Source organism: Salmo trutta, chromosome 22 (assembly GCF_901001165.1).
Source record: "Salmo trutta chromosome 22, fSalTru1.1, whole genome shotgun sequence".
Classification (NCBI taxonomy): Eukaryota; Metazoa; Chordata; class Actinopteri; order Salmoniformes; family Salmonidae; genus Salmo; species Salmo trutta.
Window position 1 is genome coordinate 12514208 of NC_042978.1, and position 18595 is coordinate 12532802.

Sequence of the window (18595 nt, forward strand, 5' to 3'; positions counted from 1 at the left end):
TGAGTATTGTTTGGCTGCTTTTCCTTCACTCTGCTGTCCAACTCATCCCAAACCATCTCAATTGGGTTGAGGTCGGGGATTGTGGAGGCCAGGTCATCTGATGCAGCACTCCATCACTCTCCTTCTTGGTAAAATAGGCCTTACACAGCCTGGAGGTGTGTTGGGTCATTGTCCTGCTGAAAAACAAATGATAGTCCCACTAAGCCCAAACCAGATGGGATGGCGTATTTTTACTAGAAAATAGTCAAAATAAAGAAAAACCCTTGAATGAGTAGGTGTTCTAAAACTTTTGCCTGGTAGGTAAGTGTTCACACCCCAATTTCTTTTGATCATCCTTGAGATGTCACCATAACTTGATTGGTGTCCACCTGTGGCCACTTCAATTGCTTGGACAAGATTTAGAAAGAAACACACCTGTCGATATAAGGTCCCACAGTTGACAATCCATGTCAGAGCATAAACTATACCATGAAGTTGAAGGATCTGTTTGTAGATCTCTTCGTTATAATGTAATGATGCATATATCTGGAGCAAGGTATAAAACCATTTCTAGAGTGTTGAACGTTTCCAAGAGCACAGTGGTCTCCATTGGGAAATATAAGAAATATGGAACTTCTCAGACTCTGCCTAGAGCTGGCCATCTGACCAAACTGAGCACCTGGCAAGAAGGACCTTGGTCAGAGAGGTGACCGAGAACCCAATGACCACTATGACAGAACTACAGAGTTCCTTGGCTGAGATGGAAGAACCTGGCAGAAGGACAACAGTCTCTACAGCACTTCACCAATCTGGGCTTTATGGGAGAGAGGACAGACGGAAGCCAATCCTGAGAAAAAGGCACGACAGCACGCCTGGAGTTTGCAAAAAGACGTGAAAGACAAAATTGAACTGAACACAAAGCTCTATGTCTGGAGAAAACCAGGCACAGCTCATCACCTGTCTAACACCATCCCTACCATAAAGCATGGTGGTGGCAGCATCATGCTATGGGGGTGCTTTTCAACGGCAAGGACTGGGAGACTTGGTAAGGATAGAGGGAACAATGAATGGAGCCAAATACAGGCAAATCCTTGATGAGAACCTGCATCTATGGTGCAAACGACTTTAAACTGGGGTGAAGATTTATGTTCCAACAGGACAATGACCCCCAGCATACAGCCAAAGCAATGCTGGGGATAGCATCAGAACAAGAATGTGAAAGTCCTTGAGTGGCCCAGCCAAAGACCAGACTTGAATCCCATTGGAAATCTGTTGATAGACTTGAAGATTGTTGTTCATTCGACCGCTCCCCATGTATTGTAACATAGCTTGAGAAAATCTGCAAGGAAGAATAGGAGAAAATCTCAGAATCCAGATGTGCAAAGCTGATACAGACATTCCCAAGAAGACTCAAAGCTGTAATCACCACGAAAGGTGCTTCTACAGCGATGTGAATACTTATGTAAATAAGATATTTCTGTATTTATTTTTCAATACATTTGCAAACATTTCAAAAAACATGTTTTAAACTTTGGGCCCGAGTCTGACGTAGGAAATTATGCCTTTCAAATGCACACCTTTCCTGCGCACTTCTCAGTAGTTGGTATTCAGACTTACCTTATGAAGGTGTGTAATGGGTGTACATTAGTGTACTGTATAATTATTATATATTATATAATTATAATAGGGAGAATAGTGTACAATAGTAGATTATACCCTCGTCTGTTGCCTGCACTAACCATGGCACTGTGTGATGACACAACCAAGTATTGCACCATGTGTCGCGTTCAAACTGTTACTGCTTGGTCTGCACTTCGCTCCATAATGATTTAATTAGCCTAAATGTATTTTTTTTATCAACTGTTACTAATGATCCTCAGCAACAACCACATGGCCGCGACGCTGTTTACAAAGGAAGCAATTGAAGGTAAACAAAACAATGTAATTAAATGTAATGATAATGTATGCTGAAGGGAACTAACAGTAAATAATATTTAACTGATAGAAATAGGAAACCGAGAAAGCCGGGGTAGCCTATAATTAAGACATTTGACAGTGCCCATCCCTGCAAGTTAAAAGTCTACAATTTAAATTATGCATAATGCACAGATTTCATAAACTTTACTGTGGGAAAGTTGATATGTTGATATTCTTCAGTTTGCTGCCATATGACTGGTTTCACATTTGTCTCCAGCTATTTTCTTCGCATTTTGTTGTGTTAGAAAGTGGGATAAAAATGTATTTGTTATTTTTGTCAACAATCTACACAAAATACTCAAAAGTGGAAGAAAAATTCTAACATTTGAACAAAATGTATGAAAAATAAAACACTAATATATCTTGATTACATAAGTATTCAACCCCCTGATTTAATACATGTTAGAATCACCTTTGGCAGCGATTACATCTGTGAGTCTTTCTGTGTCAGTGTCTAAGAGCTTTGCACACCTGGATTGTACAATATTTGCACATTATTCTTTTTACATTTCTTCAAGCTCTGTCAAGCTGCTTATTGATCAGATCAAATCAAACTATTTGTCACATGCATCGAATACAACAAGTGTAGACCTTACCTTGAAATGCTTACTTACAAGCCATTAACCAACAGTGCAGTTCAATAAGAGTTAAGAAAATATTTACCAAATAAACTAAAGTAAAAAGTAACATAATAAAATAACAACAAGAAGGCTATATACAGGGGGTACAGGTTAGTTGAGGTAAATTGTACATGTAGGTAGGAGTGAAGTGACACTGCATAGATAATAAACAGAGTAGCAGCAGCGTACAAAACAAATGGAGGGGGGGGGGTTCAATGTAAATAGTCCGGGTGGCCATTTGATTAATTGTTCAGCAGTCTTATGGCTTGGGGGTAGAAGCTGTTAAGGAGCCTTTTGGTCCTAGACTTGGCGCTCCGGTACCGCTTGCCGTGCGGTAGCAGAGGAAACATTCTATGACTTGGGTGACTGGAGTCTCTGACAATTTTATGAGCTTTCCTCTGACACCGCCTATTATATAGGTCCTGGATGGCAGGAAGCTTGGCCCCAGTGATGTCCTGGGCCGTACGCACTACCTTCTGTAGCGCCTTACGGTCAGATGCCGAGCAGTTGCCATACCAGGCAGTGATGCAACCAGTCAGTATGCTCTGGATGGTGCAGCTGTAGAACTTTTTGAGGATTTGGGGACCCATGCCAAATCTTTTCAGTCTCCTGAGGGGGGAAAAGGTTTTGTTATGCCCTCTTCACGTCTGTTTTGGTGTGTTTGGACCATGATAGTTTGTCGATGATGTGGACACCGAGGAACTTGAAGTTCTCAACCCGCTCCACTGCAGCCCTGTCGATGTTGATGGGGGCCTGTTCAGCCCGCCTTTTCTTGTAGTTCACTATCAGATCCTTTGTCTTGCTCACGTTGAGGGAGAGGTTGTTGTCCTGGCACCACACTGCCAGTTCTCTGACCTCCTCCTTATAGGCTGTCTCATCGTTGTCGGTGATCAGGCCTACCACTGTTATGTTGTCAGCAATCTTAATGATGGTGTTGGAGTTGTGTTTGGCCACGCAGTCATGGGTCAACAGGGAGTACAGGAGGGGACTAAGTACACACCACTGAGGGGCCCCAGTGTTGAGGATCAGCATGACAGACGTGTTGTTGCCTACCCTTACCACCTGGGGGCAGGCCCGTCAGGAAGTCCAGGATCCAGTTGTAGAGGGAGGTGTTTAGTCCCAGGGTCCTTAGCTTAGTGATGAGCTTCGTGGGCACTATGGTGTTGAATGCTGAGCTGTAGTCAATGAACAGCATTCTCACATAGGTGTCCAGGTGGGAAAGGGCAGTGTGGAGTGTGATTGAGATTGCATCATCTGTTGGGGGCGGTATGCAAATTGGAGTGGGTCTAGGGTATCCGGAAGGATGCTGTTGTGAGCCATGACTAGCCTTTCAAAGCACTTCATGGCTACCGACGTGAGTGCTATGGGGTGCTAATTATTTAGGCAGGTTACCTTGGCTTCCTTGGGCACAGGGACTATGGTGGTCTGCTTGAAACATGTAGGTATTACAGACTCTGTCAGGGAGAGGTTGAAAATGTCAGTTTAGACACTTGCCAGTTGGTCCGCGCATGCTTTGAGTACACGGCCTGGTAATGCGTCTGGCCCCGCAGCTTTGTGAATGTTGAACTGTTTAAAGGTCTTGCTCAGATCGGCTACCAAGAGCGTTATCACACAGTGATCCAGAACAGCTGGTGCTCTCATGCATGATTCAGTGTTGCTTGCCTCAAAGGGGCATAAAAGGCATTTAGCTCGTCTAGTAGGCTCGCGTCACTGGGCAGCTCGCGTCTGGCTTTCCCTTTGTAGTCCATAATAGTTTTCATGCCCTGCCACATCCGACGAGCATCAGAGCCGGTGTAGTAGGATTCAATCTGAATCCTGTATTGACACTTTGCTTGTTTGTTGGTTTGTTTGAGGGCATAGCGGGATTTCTTATAAGCGTCTGGATTAGTGTCCCGCTCCTTGAAAGCGGCAGTTCTAGCCTTTAGCTCGATGTGGATGTTGCCTGTAATCCATGGCTTCTGGTTGGGATATGTACGTAAAGTCACTGTGGGGACGACGTCGTCGATGCACTTATTGATGGAGCCGATGACTGAGGTGGTATACTCCTCAATGCCATTGTATGAATCCTACAACATATTACAGTCTGTGTTAGCAAAACAGTCCTGTAGTGTAGCATCCGCATCATCTGACCACTTCCGTATTAAGCAAGTCACTGGTACTTCCTGCTTTAGTTTTAGCTTGTAAGGAAGAATGAGGAGGATAGAATAATGGTCAGATTTTCCGAATGGAGGTCTGGGGAGAGCTTTGTATGCATCTCTGTGTGTGGAGTAAAGGTGGTCTTGAGTTCCCCCCCCCCCCCCCCCCCCCCCCCCCCCCCCCCCCCCCCTCTGGTTGCACATGTGATATTCTGGTAAAAAATGTAATTTGCCTGCATTAAAGTCCCCAGCCACTAGGAGTGCCGCTTCTGGATGAGCATTTTCTTCTTTGCTTATGTCCTTATAGAGTTGGTTGAGAGCGGTCTTAGTGCCAGCTTCGGTTTGTGGTGGTAAATAGATGGCTATGAATAATACAGAAGAGAACTCTCTTGGTAGATAGTGTGGTCTACAGCTTATCATAAGTTACTCTACCTCAGGCGAGCAGTACCTCGAGACTTCTTTAGGGGCAGAATCGTAGGTTCATCCATTTTATTTTCCAATGATTGCATGTTAACCAGTAGAATGGGTGGAAGTAGGAGTTTACACGCTCGCCTACGGATTCTCAGAAGGCAGCCCGACCTGCGCCCCCTTTTCCTCTGTCTTTTCTTCACACAAATGACTGGGATTTGAGCCTGTTCCTGGGAAAGCAATATATCCTTCTCGTCAAACTCATTAAAGGAAAAACGTTTCTTCCAGTTCGTGGTGAGTAATCGCTGTTCTAAGAGACGGTAGCAGCAACATTATGTACAAAGTAATTGTTAAAAATAAGTTACAAACAACGTTAAAAAAAATAACAAAATAGCACAGTTGGTTAGGAGCATGTAAACCGTCAGCCATCCTCTTCGTACTATGGCGCCGAAGAGGATCATTGCTAGACAGCCATTTTCAAGTCTTGCCATAGATTTTCAAGCTGATTTAAGTCAAAACTGTAACTAGGCCACTCAGGAAGTGCTACAAATGGGATGGATGTTTTGGAATATTTTTTATTCTGTACAGGCTTCCTTCTTTTCCCTCTATCAATGAGGTTAGTATTGTGGAGTAACTACAATGTTGTTGATCCATTCTCAGTTTTCTCCTATCACAGTCATTAAACTCTAACTGTTTTAAGTCACCATTGACCTGATGATGAAATCCCTGAGTGGTTTCCTTCCTCTCCGGCAACTGAGTTAGGAAGGACTCCTGTATCTTTGTAGTGACTGGGTATATTAATACACCATCCAAAGTATAATTATTAACTTCACCATGCTCAAGGGATATTCAATGTCTTTTTTTAACAACTTTTTTTAACCAACTTCCACTAGTGGTCCTTCTTTGCGAGGCATTGGAAAACCTACTTAGTCTTTGTGGTTGAATCTGTGTTTGAAATGTACTGCTCGACTGAGAGACCTTACAGATAATTTTAAGTGTGGGGTACAGAGATGAGGTAGTCATTCAAAAATAATGTTAATTAAACACTATTGTTGCACACACCGTGAGTCCATGCAACTTATTATTTGACTTGTTAAGCAACATTTTACTCCTGAACTTGCCATAACAAAGGGGTTGAATACTTATTGACTCAAGACATTTCAGCTTTTCATTTTTTTTAATCATTAGTACACATTTTGGAATACATAATTCCCCTTTGACTTTATGGGGTATTGTGTGTAGGCCAGTGACCAAAAATCTAAATTTAATCAATTTTAAATTCAGGCTGTAACACAACAAAATTTGGGAAAAGTCGAGGGGTGTGAATACTTTCTTTCAATGCCATTCTCTCTATATCTTCTTGACTGAAGGCTCTACTCAGTCAAAACCAATACCTTAGCTTTTAGGATGAGACAAACACTTGCATCAAAATGTCTGAATTTCCAAGAAGATATTGAGTTTTCTTTTGTTCACCTCTACAGTCATTGTTTTGTTGAGTACATTTGGCTCATCCAAGCTACCTGCTTACTGGTTTGGACAGAATGCGTTGACGTCACCAGTTCCGTTTTGCATAACAAGAACTAATTTGGTAGCAAACAATGTCCCATGCTGACTGGGTTAAAACCTGTGGAGTGGTCTTATCTGGCCCCACTGTGCTAGTTTATCTGCACAGCCTTGCTCCAACGACTCAGAAACCACTGGTGACGTCAACGCACACCCACTCTCAGACGCCTCAACCTCTGTGGTCAATGACTTGGGCCTCTGGCACAGATAGGGAAACAAGTAGGACTGTGAGAAAGTGTGTGTGTGTGCATGCTTGTGTGTGCGGATGTGCTTGTTTGAGAATATAACAACACACACAAGCCACCGCAGCCTAGCCTCTCTGTCTACACTTTCTGCCCAAACCCTCAACACTGTCACCAACAATAATATTCTCTCTAAACTGCGCGCATGCGCAGCCGCACACCACCTCCAGGACTGCCGCCCAGAAGAAATGCCATGCCGCGCAGAGACGCAAGAGATTGAACTTCACTGAGTTCGCCCCATTAGTTTGCACTATATTGATCAACGTTTTTTCTGTGATCGAATCAACATTATAACAGCCACTTTTCAATGCAACAAACCAAAACGAATCTAACTTTGCAAGATTGAGTCTGTGATTTTGTTGTAGGCAGAGCCAGAGCGCAACGGAGTAGATTTCTATTGGCCGGTGTAGCCCACGAGCGGTCTTTCAGTCACCCGCGAGTGAATGCGCTTTTCAGATCAGAGCCGCGCGAGTGGACATTTGTTGATTTTTCTTAGCGAGTTTTTAGCCCAGTTATAGATAATTATAGGTCCGCAATGGAGAGTTACTGCTTCATACAAGAACACAAAACGTGTAGGCTACATTTCAAGCTTTACTTGAAAAGCCAGTCAGGTAAAAAGCTTATTCTTAATTAAAGCAGTAGTGTTGTTTTTTGAGACAGGCATGAATATGCAAATAAGCCAATAGACAGAGGGGTAGCCTACATTGTCTAATTCGCTGTATGGTAGTAATAATAATACATTTAATTTAAGTGGTTTCTTGCATCATATAACACTATACAATGCAATTTACAGTCACCTATATGGCCCATGGTGTTACAGACCAAGTAAAAAATCATTAGTCAAGCCCTTCATTATGTAAAAACGTTTCTAAAAGTATCATGCAATGTAGGCCTGCATTGTACACCGCATATACTGTAGGCTATTGTAGGCTATTTCATAGAAATCAAATGCTATTTCCGTGTGAAAATGTTATGTGATTTGCTCCATTGGTTTTGTTGGTAGGCCTACATTATGCTTAAATAGCCACAATAGCCTATTGGCTTCTGTCTAAAACTGTAATGGTACAGCCTCAATGTTCACTGTAAACGTGCTCCGGAAGTTGTACAAAATTCTTACAACATTCAAGTTTCCACTCACAAGACCCACAATTTTGCTCAGGGACCCAAAAATTTGAGGGTCTCATCAAACAAACATTCTCACAGAAAGGGGACAGACAATTTTATGTTTCCTTCCTAAGAGACACCAGGCACATGTGACAAGAGGACATCATGCCCAGTGTGCCTCAGTCTTCCTCTTCTTGGCTGCAAAGTCTTAATGTGAAAAGGAAGTGGAGGAACCTGCCTCACACCAGGGCTCAATCACTTGCTTATTGAAAGGCACCTATTAAAGCCATATGAGTCTTGTTAGAGGAGAGCACCCCTGCTCCCCTGAGCTTGTTTGTTCCATGGCGAGCCCTGCTCTGAGTCCTGCTCTGCCCGTTGAGCGCTCATGTTCCATGGCCCGCCTGCCTAATTGTGGCCGCTCGGGGGTAGATGCAAAGGGGGTCGATGCAAAGGGCCAAATCAAGACCTGGCCCGCTGGGGCCCTAATCAGACTCAGCTGGCAGGACGCAGAGGGTGTGTGTTTGTGGATGGTGTGTGGGGGGAAGGGAGGTTTTGTGTGTGTGCGCGTGTGTCTATTCTGAGTACATGGTTGGGGGGTTTACTCAATCAATATAACTTGTGGGAAGAGGGCTGCAGGTTTCTGATTGGGCTTAATTAGTTTATGACCTGAGCAGTCTAACCCATGTATCATCCCTTAACCATTCAGCACAAGTTAATGGCAATCACCTCATCCTTACATGGTGTGCCATTAGATTAAGAGTTTCCATATTAGTGCTAATCAGTTCCCCACGTACCGTACCCAACATAATCAATAAGATGAGTCAGGCCTACTTACACTACATGACCAAAAGTATGTGGACACCTGCTCGTCGAACATCTCATTCCAAAATCATGGGCATTAATATGGAGTTGGTCCCCCCTTGCTGCTATAACAGCCTCCACTCTTCTGGGAAGGCTTTCCACTAGATGTTGTAACATTGCTGCTGGAATTTGCATTCATTCAGCCACAAGAGCATTAGTGAGGTCAGGCACTGATGTTGGGTGATTAGGCCTGGCTGGCAGTTGGCGTTCCAATTCATCCCAAAGGTGTTTGATGGAGTTGAGGTCAGGGCTCTGTGCAGGCCAGTCAAGTTCTTCCACACTGCTCTTGACAAACCATTTCTGTATGGACCTCACTTTGTGCATGGGGGAATTGTCATGCTGAACCAGGAAAAGGCCTTCCCTAAACTGTTGCCACAAAGTTGGAAGCACAGAATCGTTTAGAATGTCATTGTATGCTGTAGCGTTAAGATTTCCCTTCACTGAAACTAAGGGGCCTAGCCTGAACCATGAAAAACAGCCCTAGACCATTATTCCTCCTCCATTAAACTTTACAGTTGGCACTATGCATTTGGGAAAGTAGCGTTTTCCTGGCATCCGCCAAACCCAGATACGTCCGTCGGACTGCTAGATGGTGAAGCGCGATTCATCACTCCAGGGAACACGTTTCCACTGTTTCAGAGTCCAATGGCGGTGAGCTTTAAACCACTCCAGCCGACGCTTGGCATTAAGCATGGTGATCTTCGGCTTGTGTGCTGCTGCTCGGCCATGGAAACCCATTTCATGAAGCTCCCGATGAGCAGTTCTTGTGCTGACGTTGCTTTGAGGCAGTTTGGAATTCGGGAGCAAGTGTGGCAACCGAGGACAGACGATTTTTACTCGCTACATGCTTCAGCACTCGGCAGTCCCATTCTGTGTGCTTCTGTAGCCTACCACTTCGCGGCTGAGCCGTTGTTGCTCCTAGACGTTTTCACTTCACAATATCAACAGGTACAGGTGACCAGGGCAGAAATTTGACGAACTGACTTGTTGGAAAGCTGGCATCCTATGACGGTGCCATGTTGAAAGTCACCGAGCTTTTCAGTAAGGCCATTCTACTGCTAATGTTTGTCTATGGAGATTGCATGACTGTGTGCTCGATTTTATACACCTGTCAGCAACGGGTGTGTCTGCAATTAATTTGAAGGGGTGTCCACATACTTGTATACAGTTGAAGTCGGAGGTTTACATACACCTTAGCCAAATACATTTAAACTCAGTTTTTCACAATTCCTGACATTTAATCCTAGTAAAAAATTCCCTGTTTTAGGTCAGTTAGGATTACCACTTTATTTTAAGAATGTGAAATGTCAAAATAATAGTAGAGAAAATGATTTATTTCAGCTTTTATTTCTTTCATCACATTCCCAGTGGGTCAGAAGTTTACATACACTCAATTAGTATTTGGTAGCATTGCCTTCAAATTGTTTAACTTGGGTCAAACGTTTCGGGTAGCCTTCCACAAGCTTCCAACAATAATTTGGGTGAATTTCGGCCCATTCCTCCTGACAGAGCTGCTGTAACTGAGTCAGGTTTGTAGGCCTCCTTGCTCGCACATGCTTTTTCAGTTCTACCCACAAATTTTCTATAGGATTGAGGTCAGGATTTTGTGATGGCCACTCCAATACCTTGACTTTGTTGTCCTTAAGCCATTTTGCCACAACTTTGGAAGTATACTTGGGGTCATTGTCCATTTGGAAGACCCATTTGCGACCAAGCTTTAACTTCCTGACTGATGTCTTGAGATGTTGCTTCAATATATCCTCATACTTTTGCTTCCTCATGATGCCATCTATTTTGTGAAGTGCACCAGTCCCTCCTGCAGCAAAGCACCCAAACGACATGATGCTGCCACCCCCGTGCTTCACTATTGGTATGGTGTTCTTCGGCTTGCAAGCATCCCCCTTTTTCCTTCAAACATAACGATGGTCATTATGGCCAAACAGTTCTATTTTTGTTTCATCAGACCAGAGGACATTTCTCCAAAAAGTATGATTTTTGTCCCCATGTGCAGTTGCAAATCATAGTCTGGCTTTTTTTATGGCGGTTTTGGAGCAGTGGCTTCTTCCTTGCTGAGCGGCCTTTCAGGTAATGTCGATATAGGACTCGTTTTAATGTGGCTATAGATACTTTTGTACCTGTTTCCTCCAGCATCTTCACAAGGTCCTTTGCTGTTGTTCTGGGATTGATTTGCACTTTTCGCACGAAAGTACGTTCATCTCTAGGAGACAGAACGTGTCTCCTTCCTGAGCAGTATGGCGGCTGCGTGGTCCCATGGTGTTATTACTTGCGTACTATTGTTTGTACAGATGAACGTGGTACCTTCAGGCATTTGGAAATTGCTCCCAAGGATGAACCAGACTTGTAGAGGTCTACAATTCTTTTTTTGAGGTCTTGGCTGATTTCTTTAGATTTTTCCATGATGTCAATTAAAGAGGCACTGAGTTTGAAGGTAGGCCTTGAAATACATCCACAGGTACACCTCCAATTGACTCAAATGATGTAAATTATCCTATCAGAAGCTTCTAAAGCCGTGACATAATTTAGTGGAATTTTCCAAGCTGTTTAAAGGCACAGTCAACTTAGTGTATGTAAACTTCTGACCCATTGGAATTGTGATACAGTGAGTTATACGTGAAATAATCTGTCTGTAAACAATTGTTGGAAAAATGACTTGTGTCATGCAAAAAGTAGATGTCCTAACAAAACTATAGTTTGTTAACAAGACATTTGTGGAGTGGTTGAAAAACGAGTTTTAATGACTCCAACCTAAGTGTATTTAAACTTCCGACTTCAACTATATATAGTGTATGTAGTCATCAAAGTCCTATCCTTGTAGCTGAAACCCCTTCAGATTGGCCAAGACCATAAGCACTTGGTTCAGGCCCATTTCAACACATTGAAATATCCTATTTCCAGTTGGAAAGGGTATTGAATTGAACAAACCTCAAGGTTTGCGTCTGACTACATCGTCAACTCGTACTACCCCCGAAGTGTGTGGGCTGTATCTTAGTGGGTGTCTAAATGTGCCTATGAGCAGCTGGCCTGCTCTCCGGCTTACGTCTGTGGCTTTACATGACGACGCGTCCAGATGTGATTGACGTCAGTCTCACGACATACAAGCCACCTTCAAACGGGAGTCCCTGCTTACAGACAGGACACACACACTCTCTCTCCCTTTGATGTGGGAGCAGAGATCAGAGCCTCCCTGCCTTGGCTCTCCACCCCTCCCTCGTTCCCTCCACCCCACCCCTCCCTCCCTTCCTCCTTTAACCAAATGTTTACCGCTCCTGTTTTCTTTCCCTCATATGCCTCCATGCAGCCAATGCCACAACCTTCATTTTTTTCCTTTCTTAATTTTCTTTTACAAGGGAGTGTTTTTTTTCCACACAACATATTATAAACATTCCTCCCATAGACTGCAAAGACAGGGAAATCGCTGGAAATACCCCTTATTCAAGAAACAACTATTAGCATTTTCTCTCATGGCCAGCGCTTTCACTTCCACTGATCACATCACAGTCTGTCAAGCTTTGTGTCATTCACACTGAGAGGGCTTGACAGATAAATACTTGTCTTTTGCCTGATGAGCTTTTAATGAACTTCCATTTTCCTCGAAGAATGGCTGAATATCTCTCGCCAATCCAGTTTGTTCTTGATTTTATGCACCTTGTTTGGACTGTGAGGTAGCAACAGTGTGATTTTTCCCTTTCCATTGGGAAAGAGCATGTTGATTCCATTCTAAAAGGACAATAATGAAACACGGGAGAGAAAGAAAGGGTCATACCACAGAGGTCAAGCCAGGGCTGGTCTCCTCTGACGGAGAGATTTGAGAGGACTAGCACTAGCTAATTGCTAACAGATACCCAGCACGCAAGCAGAGTCCTACCGGCTTAAGTTCCATACTGTAATACCCACCTGTAGAGATAGGGGAAAGGGCTCATGCTGGAATACCATTCATTTTATGCCTTCTTGCCTCCTCGCCTAGGTCATGGGATTGAGCAGAGCTGATGGTATCATATTAAGTAGTCATGAGTTGCAGGCTGGCAATGTCCCAATGGGTAATGTTTGTGTCATAGCAAATGAAGGCAGATGGTAATGCAGATGGTAATACAGATGGGTGGTGGTTTGGGTGAGTTCCTGTCATAGAAGAGCACTTCAAAACCAAGAGAAAAGCACTTCAGGTAAATGCAAGTCTTTTAAAGAGCTTGGACTTCAATTTTCACAGAAGTTTCTTTCAACTGTCAACATTTTAGGGGTGTTATTTCCTCTTTAAAAGCACAAGAGGCCACGAGGGGGTGAAAGTGAGTCAACGAGAGGCAGGGATGAAAGTGAGTCCACGAGAGGCAGGGGTGAAAGTGAGGCCACGAGAGGCAGGGGTGAAAGTGAGGCCACGAGAGGCAGGGGAGAAAGTGAGGCCACGAGAGACAGGGGAGAAAGTGAGTCCACGAGAGGCAGGGGTGAAAGTGAGGCCACGAGAGGCAGGGGAGAAAGTGAGTCCATGAGAGGCAGGGGAGAAAGTGAGTCCACGAGAGGCAGGGGAGAAAGTGAGGCCACGAGAGCCAGGGGAGAAAGTGAGGCCACGAGAGGCAGGGGAGAAAGTGAGGCCACGAGAGACAGGGGAGAAAGTGAGGCCACGAGAGGCAGGGGAGAAAGTGAGGCCACGAGAGGCAGGGGAGAAAGTGAGGCCACGAGAGACAGGGGAGAAAGTGAGGCCACGAGAGACAGGGGAGAAAGTGAGGCCACGAGAGGCAGGGGAGAAAGTGAGTCCACGAGAGGCAGGGGAGAAAGTGAGGCCACGAGAGGCAGGGGAGAAAGTGAGGCCACGAGGGGGTGAAAGTGAGGCCACGAGAGGCAGGGGTGAAAGTGAGGCCACGAGAGGCAGGGGAGAAAGTGAGACCACGAGAAGTAGGTTCCACACTAGATGTGAGAGAATTGAGCTGTGTAGCCATTGGGTTGTAGCACTCTCTTGACAGGCCTGAGCAGGGCCCACCACCAGTAGCTTATCTACCTCTCCCAGTCGTCTGTCACAAGCGCCTCTGACGTCACGACCCCGGCCAGAGTTTATGGGTAAACGGACGGTGGCATTCTGGAGCCGTTGTGGCGCTCATCTGATACATGGCTGCTTGTGTGTTACTACAGGACCACTGCTGGATAGGATAGGATCCTCCAGTTCCCCCTGGAGTAAGTGAAGCCAAAGTGTGTGAGTGGGTGTGTTTGTGGGAGGTGGGGTGGGTGATACTGTACGTGTGTGTGTGTGTGTGTGTTTATTTGTATCTGTTATATCGGTTACTTCTATACTCTCACTCTTCATGTATACATCCTGTATATTTTTGAAGCGGTTTTAATAGCTGAAGTTTTTTTACCTCTGATTCTTGTTGGCTGGTACAGAGGCTTGTTCTGGTAAGAGTTCAGCCACAGTACGGAACAGTATCGTCAGTTGGCGGTGAACAAAAGCAAAGAAGGCCTATCTTTTGGCTTTGCTGTGGAGATCTTTCCAAAAGTTTCTCAGTTCCTTTAGTTCTTAACATTTCAGTTTTATTAATGATTAATGTGAGACAATATGGGTTCTGTTATCTTATTGGCTCAAGTGGTACATCCAACTTGTGTCCAGCTGTGCCTCACCAACTTACTAGGCCAAACACTCCCTTTTTTAAACCGCTAAATGTCAAAAGCTCACATATTTGTCATATTAGGTTAAACTGCTTATCTGGATTACAATGTTTATAAAAATGATGATTATTATAAAAAATGATATTATTCTTAATCCATTTGGTCAAGCCAGTTAAAGTCCCGAAGTATTGTTGCTCTGATATCAGGGACGTTTGTTTGTGTGCGTGGAACATGTATGTGTTCAGAACTTCAGAACTGCATGTTACCAGTAAAGTTGGGTCTCTCTTACCCTGTTGACAGCGAGTCAAGTTGTGGTGTTCGGAGAGTCGCTCAGAGAGAAAAAGAATCAACAGACGGGTCTCTGATGACTCCATGTCTGTTCTCGTGCAACGACTTCTCTTCGTGGGCTATTTTTAGAAAACATATGCTCATGGCTGTGTCTTATGTTGTTGTACACAGAACGTTTTTCCCTTTTGGTCAACTTGTATGAATTGATACACAGTGAATGTATTATGTTGTGGGGTTAAATTTTGTTCGGCTGTTGAGATGATAAATAACTTGTATAACATGTTTATCAGTATCCAGAAATGACATAAACACCAGAAGCTAGACCAGATAAGAGAAGAATAGTCAGTAACCTATCTAAAACACCTTTGGCTAGATCCGGTACAAAAGTATACAGGGCAAAGAGCCTCATTTACAAAGCAAACGTTAACCATGGAGTTTGGGTTCAAAAGTTGAGTGTTTGACATAGGTTTAATAGGAGGTGTTGAAATTGTTTACTCTAGACTGGCACATGGGACCTCAAATAAAAAGTCAGTTTTGCGCTAATGCTCTGTCTTCATACATAAGCTGTGTTGAGATGTGCAGTTTCAAATACATTCTTTTTTTTCTGGTTTTTGGTGGTGCACTGCGTTGTTTTTGTTACGGGTGAGAGGTGCAACACTAACATCCCCCTTTCCCAAACCAGATGCCCCCTTTCCCCCCAGTATAAAGCTTACGCATCACCAGGAACACACACCAAAAAAGGTCCACTCCTCTGTTTTCCAACATTCTCTGCCTCCACTCCCTTCTTTCCTGGTGTGTAAGGGCTGCGGGAACTTCCCCGAGACAAACACACACACTTTGATTGTCATAGGTCAGCGAGGCCCCCGGAGCTGGTTCTCACGCCACTCGGAAAGAAAACAGAAGGGGGATTGGACTTTTTATTAGCTAAAAGCGGTATTTGGGGAACGACAATGTCCATTCTTCCTTTGTCTGAATGACACAGACCTGAAGGCTTTTTTGAGTTTCCTCTGAATCACTAGTCACTTCACCTCTACCCCCTACCTCCTTGTACAAATTACCTCGACTAACCTGTACCCCCTGTATATAGCCTCGTTATTGTTATTTTATTGTGTTACTTCTTATTATTTTTTACTTTAGTTTATTTGGTAAACATTTTCTTAACTCTTTCTTGAACTGCACTGTTGGTTAAGGGCTTGTAAGTAAGCATTTCAAGGTAAGGTCTACACTTGTTCTATTCGGCGCATGTGACAAATAAAGTTTGATTTGATTTGAATCCTGAGGGGGGCTTATCCTTTTATCCAGGAACAAATGGATTTGCTCTTTTTCCCACAATTGAAGAGGAAAGGAAACACGGAGGATTATCTTTGTGTTTGTGGCGATCAGATGACGTTTCGATATCACCGTTCCCGTTCAGTATAAGATAGTCATTTAGTGATTAGTCTGCACCAAATGGTTGTGTGTGTGCGTGTGTATATGTGCCAGCGGTCTCCTCGGGAGAAACCCCAGAAGGGTGTGTGCCACAGTGGGACACAGGGAGGCCTGTCTCCCACGACTTCTGATGGTAGTCCAGACTCAAAGAGAAGGGAGAGGAGACACTGACTGACGTCAGAGCCTGAGAACAATGACAACACCAAGGTCACTATGGCCATTTATGACCTACCAGACAAAGAGCACCTCATATAACATCACCATAATAAGAGATGACTGATTCAAAGGTTTATTCAGTGGAATAGCACAATTGGTTTAATGCTTGTGTGTCAAGTAACTACATGATACGTATCCTCCGTGTTGAGTGTAGTGTCTGTGTAACATCAGATTTTTTTTATTATACTTTTTTTAAATTCATTTACAGTAGCAGACACACTTATCCAGAGCAATTAGGGTTAAGTACCTTGCTCAAGGGCACATCGGCAGATTTCGCCTAGTTAGCTCGGGGATTCGAACCAGCAACCTTTCGGTTACTAGCCCAACCTCTTAACCGCTAGGCTACCACCCAGTCCACATTGAGGCACAAACTCATCTTACCTGTTCTCTGGCTGACATTTAAGATGCATGTACTTTAAACAGTGGTCGCATTGCTCTCTATAGAAACACTGGTGTGCTGGGGAACATGCACTGACTGGCACAGTGATGAGTTATATTTCTGTCTCCAATAGATGGTGCTACCTGACACCCAGAAGCCCATTCTGTTTCCACTATTTTTTATTTAACCTTTATTTAACTAGGCAAGTCAGTTAAGAGCAAATATTTTTTTTTACAATGATGGCCTACCCCAGCCAAACCCTCCCCTGACCCGGACAATTGTGCACCGCCTTATGGGACTCCCGATCACGGCCGGTTGTGATACAGCCTGGGATCGAACCAGGGTCTGCAGTGATGTCTCTAGCGCTGAGATGCAGTGCCTTAAACCGCTGCGCCACTCGGGAGCCCAGTAGAGGGAACTAACAGTATGAATACCACTGTTTATGGACACTTGTCCTCCCACTCAGTGTGATAATCCCAGGTTTTTCCTAGTGGCATTTCTTGTGAGTGGGAGCGTTGTTGAGAAGAGAAGCTGCCTGCAGCTGGGAAGGAGATAGCCACAGTCCATAAGTGTACTCTGATATCTCCAAGCCTCAGGCTCTGATAGTTTACTCAAACATGAACATTTCATGTGAATGACGTGGATTTCAGTTTTAATGGGCGAGTTTTGTTTCACGTGTGAGTGTTTTTGGGGGTTAATTCAGTTATTTTGGATAGAGCTATTCATAGCTGCTGACGCCATTGGCCCCGTGATTGATGACATCCCACCGTCAGAGCTGGCCCAAATCGCTCCGAGGGGACGGACGCATCTTTGAAAATTAGATGAAGGGAAGGGTGAGAAAAAGGGAGGGAAGGGAGAGGGAGAGGTGGGGTAATAAGGCAAGCCCCTCCCCCTGGGGCTCTCCCCACCAATCAGGGAGGAAAGGGAGGAGGGGAGGTTGGGTAATAAGGCAAGCCCTGGCACTGATGCGTTTTTACTGCACCTCCTCTCTCTCTTGATCTCTCCCTCTCATTGTTTCTGATTAATGATGTCAATCACTGCCCGAGTATGGTGCAGGTTTGTTTTTAAATGTTAATTTAGGTAAAATACTGAGCCTCGTTGTATTTAGGGTGCATACGACACAACACAACACACCCCATACAGAGGCATGCAAGTTCGACTGCTGTTGTGAGGGGAGGGAAATGCACTCGTTCATCCACAGGTGGTTGTTGCAGGTGCCTCGGAGACGTACAGCAATAGTTTAACTCAAAAGAAATTCGCACGCCACACAGTGCTGGCAAATAATCACTTGTTTGTAGAAAGCATGACAAAAAAATCTGCAGCACTTTCTATTCATAACGTGTCGAACTTGAAGTCGAGTGAAAGGGTATGTACCATATGGGGTGAGGGTTTCAGCCTAACGTAATTATATGGGACTCCAGCCAGGGGGGTGTGCTGTATGTTTCAGGCTATGTATAGCCCTCTCGCATGTACCTCCATCAATGATAGAGGGCTATTCTTAGAACCACTCTCTCCAACTCCACCTCAGCCTGACCTTGCAGCTGCCGCCTGTATACCGTGGCACCGCCCTGGAACAACTCCACCTCAGCCTGACCTTGCAGCTGCCGCCTGTATACCGTGGCACCGCCCTGGAACAACTCCACCTCAGCCTGACCTTGCAGCTGCCGCCTGTATACCGTGGCACCGCCCTGGAACAACTCCACCTCAGCCTGACCTTGCAGCTGCCGCCTGTATACCGTGGCACCGCCCTGGAACAACTCCACCTCAGCCTGACCTTGCAGCTGC

The 18595-nt window shown here is 44.6% G+C and overlaps 1 protein-coding gene across 5 annotated transcripts in view; it reads left to right on the forward strand.

The window, feature by feature from the left end:
• LOC115158102 (cAMP-specific 3',5'-cyclic phosphodiesterase 4D) overlaps positions 1–18595 on the forward strand; it is a 166665-nt gene that overhangs the window by 115138 nt on the left and 32932 nt on the right. Inside the window, exon 1 of one of the 5 annotated variants that reach the window (XM_029706641.1) lies at positions 12146–14070. The exons of the other annotated variants lie outside the window; for them this stretch is intronic. The gene's annotated coding sequence lies outside the window, so the exon portion shown is untranslated. Of the gene's footprint in view, positions 1–12145; positions 14071–18595 lie in introns of those variants that run through there. 5 annotated transcript variants of the gene reach the window in all.